Genomic DNA, 5,549 nt, shown 5'->3' with positions numbered 1-5,549 from the left:
CTCATGGGAACTATTCCTATGAGTATGGTAATTATTACCATAATTCTATTACCATGCGATATGGGAACTGTTACCATAATAATGGAAATTGTTCCCATACTTATGGGAACTTTTCCTAGAAAGTATGGGCCTATATCCCATAATTCCAAGTAATCATTACCATAACGGTATGGGATGATATTTCATAAACGTACTAGGAACGGTTACCATAAATTTCTCTCCGTGTAGTGTAGGGGAGGGTGGGGCAGAGCGGCCCCCCTAAGCCAATTATTATTTTTTGTGGCTTTCAACCATAAGATCACTTTACTTTTGTCCTATTTCGAACAAATTTATGGACATTTTGCCAAAATTCTGAAAAAAAAAATTTTTTTTTGTGGGGCAGAGCGGCCCCCCTCCAAAAAGTGATAAAAAAATTTTTTTTTTTTCGTTTTTTTTTTTTTTTAAATTATTTTCATCATTAAGAATGTATTTCTTCCTCTTGACAACTATTTTTGGTTTTATATTACTCGAAAAAAATTTTTTAAAGTGTAATAAATCGTTCACTCTCGATTACCTTAATTAATAATTGTTATTTAATAAAAAAAAAAAATAAATTCTATAGTTTTACTTTATTTCAAAAATTTATCAACGAAAAAAAAAAATTTAATTTTTATAAATTTTTAGTGACCAAATTTGCCTCTTACATAGAGAAACGGCCGAAAAATATGAAAAAAAAGTTTTTTTTGAAGTTTCGGTTGGTCCATATTGCCCCAGGTGTTATGCGTAGGGCTAGAAATGTGGAATTATACTAATTTTTTTTTAATTTGATGATAAAAATATGAAAAAATCACTTTTCGAAATTTTGGACTTGTCCATTTTGCCCCAAATGTCATGCGTAGGGGTAAAAATGCGCAAACATATCGGATTTATAATAATTAATCAAAAAAAAAAAAAAAATTTTTTTGATCAAAATTTCAGGGGGGCCGCTCTGCCCCACCCTCCCCTATAATAATCAATAACCCAGTGTAAAATATTTAAACATCGGGAATTTTTTAACACCGTTAAAGAATATTCACACCGGCAGCGGTGTTATTTTAACACCGCTTTCGGTCTTGAAATTTAACATCAAAAATTTTAACACTTACACCGCCTGGGCTTACACCAGTTTTTTTTAAAGTGTAGGAAAATCTTACGAAATTTATTACAAGTGACCCTGATCGATACGATATCCCTGTTTGTACCATAGCTAATCTTGATCTAAAATCTCAATCGATCCTCTGAAACCGATAAACTAAAATACTTTACTAGCATTTAAATGTAGTAATCGTAATTTTAATGATAAGTATTGAAACTTGATAAAAGAGTAAATCGTTAAATCTGGCCGTCAGTTAAAACAGATCGGTAGTATACGGGACCGGGAAAACGTCGAGCTAGACGACAATCAATGCAATCCAATCAACAGAGCCACCATTTTCAACAATTCCCAGTCTCTCTTCCCAGTTTACTCCCACAACTCTTGCCCCCCCCCCCTTTCCATCCCCTACCTCTGACTCGAATGGTCTATAGACGATTGACAACTAGACAAGCTTGATACAAATTTGCATAATTGATAGGAGAAATTACTGAGTGACCTTCTAGTTAACTATCTCCCTCAAAATATACAGCAAATCACAATTATCATCACCACGGCCATCAAATGTCCGCAATCGTTAATTATACGCTTTCCAAAAACCCAATAATTATTACATACGCCTAATTACTCATTATATTAATATACATGTATATATATTTATTCCTAATAATACTGGCTAATTAATATCGATCGCTAATTACTCGAGAGCTTAATTAAATTCCGCTAATTGAATAAATCAGACAGAATTTTTTTAACCGAACTTTTATTTCCGCAACTATTTGGACTCTAGTTATCGGAATTTGATGAAATTTTTTTTAAATCGATACGCCGGAGGTTAGAAAAGTGGGCCATGGGGTTACATTGAGGTTATTGGGTACTCGGAACGGATACGAAGGGGTTAAAGAAAAAAAGTCAAGGAAATCGGGAGGAGGAATTTTTTTTTTTTTTTTAAGTAATCGAGAAGAGTGGGAGGTTAGAGAGTAAGTGGAATTTATCTTTCAGCCTCTGGCGTATTAGTTTAAAAAAAGTTTAATGGAATCGGGTAATTAGAGCCGGAGTAATTCGTAAAAAAAGGAGTTCATTTATCGGTTTTCTAAAATTTTTTTTATGTTATTATTTTTTAAATGAAAAAAAAATTTTGAAAGTTTATTGACCCCAGGATCTTATTCTTGAACTAATGTTTCGATTTTAAAAAAAAAATTTTAAATCGTATCATTAGAACCCAAGTAATAACAGAAAAAAATGGGAAATTTAAATTTCGCGCGAAATTTAAAAATTAAAAAAAATAATTATTATATTTATTATTATTATTTTTATGTTCGAGAAGGGGGAGGAGTTGAGAGGGTATATAAGAAAAAAGGTAACGATAAAAAAAAAATTCACCACACGTAGGAGTAGAAATTTAAAACAAAAAAAAAAGAGATTGAAATCCTGAAGGCAGGGGAGTAAAAGAGGGAATAAAAAATAAAATGTGTATGATCTGTATAAAATGTGGAGTGAGGGTGTGGAAATCACAAGAGGATTACGTTTATATTCGTTGTATTAATCCACGTCAAATACCTCAAATGCCTGAGAATAACGATGTGCTTTGCGGGGAGTTTTAAGGAGTAAGTGCTGAAGTACAGAGAGAGGGTGGAGTACAAAGAGGGTGAGAGGTAAAAGAAATAGCTGAGGTAGGGGAGACGATGGAGGGAGGAAAGCATCAATGATATTGAAGAGTGGTTTGAGCTTAACTTCGATACCGAGGGAATGAAACTCGGAACTCGGGGCTCCCGATCCCGGGAGAGGGAGAAAAAGAGGCAGGAAGTGAGTGAGGGAGGACAGGAAGAATGTAATAAATTGGTGAAACGGTTCTACGAATGGATGGAGAATAAAATTGAGATGAATTAAAGGTGTAATGTGAGGTGATAGGTATCATCTGCTTATACTCGGTTGTTTTTATTTTTAGCGAGTTGAGGGCATTGAGGAGTAGTTCTGCCGAGTGGAATCAAATTATTATTTTTTTTTTATTGAAGATGAGGGGAATTTTATTTTGAGAGGGTAGAAATGGAAATGAGTACTTTTTGTCGGTGCACCGAGGGAGAAAATGGTAATTCTTTGATTTTTATTTAAACATCGAGTGAAATGGTCCCTTTGGAATTTATAGTTTAAAAGACGGTTAAAAGAGTGACTTCAGAAGTTATTTATTAAACTGGCTAAAATGGACACTAGGGTGTTTCAAAAAAAAAAAACACAATTTTTTTTTTATTATGGTATCCAAAAATTGAAAGTATAACTAAAAATAAAAATTTTGGTACCATTCCGAGCTCTTAATAATGATATTAAGGTTTGCCTCAATCCATTTTTCTATTTTCCATTAAAATAACACGGGAAAAAAAATTTTTTTTTTTTAGAATTTTCTAGCTTATAAACCAATCATCGGATTTTTATGCACAATAAATGTTTTTGTAGAAAATTGAACGCTCTACAAAAAAAGTTTCGTATCATTTTTTGATAAATCCCACTGTTCAAAAGTTATTTAAGCTTCAAGTCAAATTTATAGTAAATTTTGAGATTTTTTTACTTTTCCGGCAAAACTATCAGTCTTATCAAAAAATATCACACAGGAACTTTTTTGTATATAATTTTATTCCTTACAAATTATTACGAATAAAGTTTTTCGAAATTCTGCGTTGTTTTCAAGTTTTTTTCATTTCAATGTCGAGCTCTTAAAATCAATCAGAAATCTATTTTTTTAAGAGCTCGACATTGAAATGAAAAAAACTTTATTCGTAATAATTTGTAAGGAATAAAATTATCTACAAAAAAGTTCCTGTGATATTTTGTGATAAGACTGATAGTTTCGCCGGAAAAGTGAAAAGATCTCAAAATTTACTATAAATTTTACTTGAAGCTTAAATAACTTTTGAACAGTGGGATTTATCAAAAAATGATAAGAGACTTTTTTCGTAGAGCGTTCAATTTCCTACACAAAAATTCATTGCGCATAAAAATCCGTTCGGTGGTCTGAGAGCCAGAAAATTCTAAAAAAAAAAAAGTTTTTTCCGTGTTATTTAAATGGAAAATAGAAAAATTGATTGTGGCAAACCTTAATATTATTATTAAGAGCTCGGATTGGCACTAAAATTTTTATTTTCAGGTATACTTTCAATTTTTGAATACCAAAAAAAAATTTGTTTTTTCTGAAACACCCTAATGAACACTCTTCAATTTTAGTAGATTTGATAAAAATCTATCTATTGTATTTTCCATGATGAAATTTTTAAAGAATTTCGCCATAGTCTATCATAATTCCTCAAGTAAGTTCCAAAAATAGCATTGATTCAAAAGTTTATATATGTATGTATACATTAGGGTGGTCTTTTTGAAGGTCACTTTTGAATTTTAATCCTTACGCCCCCTCAAACTCGTTCAAATATTTAAAAAAAAAATTGCTGTAAAGTTGTAGCTCTTAATTTTAAAATTAACTCGGTCTTCAAGACAGCGAAAGTTTTAAATGGGAAATCACATGTATTTTTTACAATTAAACTTTGAATATTCATATCTCTGGTTACAATTGATTAAAAAATATGAAACTTGGCAAGAACTTGATTACTTGTCTGGTATTCGAAAGGATCTAATCGAAAAGTTTTAGTAACTAAGTTCTTGCCAAGTTTCATATTTTTTAATCAATTGTAACCAGAGATATAAATATTCAAAATTTAATTTAAAAAAATTCATGTGTTTTCCCATTCAAAACTTCCACCGTCGTGGAGCCAGGATAATTTTTGAATTAAGAAGTACAACTTGACAGGAATTTTTTATTAATTATTTGGAAGAGTTTGAAGGTTGAAGTTGAGTCAAAACGACTTCAATAACCTGAATAACTTTCGAAGGAGTGAATTTAGCAAAAAATGTTAGGAGACCTTTTTTGTAGAGCATTAAATTTCCTTCATGAATATGTGTCTTGACTAAAAAAAATTCTAGTAGTTACAAAAATCCAAAATAAAAATAAAGAATTTAAAAAACAAATCAATGTTTAAGGCACGGTTACGAGGAAACGGCTCGTTTTACGTCAATTTACTAAGAGAGATTTTTTGTAGGGAATTCAATTTCCTTTAAGAATATACATTGCTTAAATTTTTTAGATAGATGATCTACAAGTTTTGGGTAAAAAATGAAATTTCTGTCTAAAAACTAATAGTCGTAACGATACACTTCTTAATATCAATATTAAGGGCTCAAACTTGCACAATAATTTGTTTTGGTCGTCAGGAATAATATTTTCACAGTATCGAAAAAAAAAAAATAGTCGATTGTTTTGGCCCAGTCTAGTATGTATACATATTAGGGTGTCCGTTATTTCCCAAATCGATTTTTATTGACCAATCGCCCCCTGAATCTTTAGTTTATGACCTAAAAAAAAATATCCAACACAAACAGGCTCTTAATTTTCACA

Source organism: Microplitis mediator, chromosome 1 (genome assembly GCF_029852145.1).
Source record: "Microplitis mediator isolate UGA2020A chromosome 1, iyMicMedi2.1, whole genome shotgun sequence".
Taxonomy (NCBI): domain Eukaryota; kingdom Metazoa; phylum Arthropoda; class Insecta; order Hymenoptera; family Braconidae; genus Microplitis; species Microplitis mediator.
The sequence above is the reverse complement of the archived record's forward strand: the minus strand, read 5'-3'. Positions refer to the sequence as shown.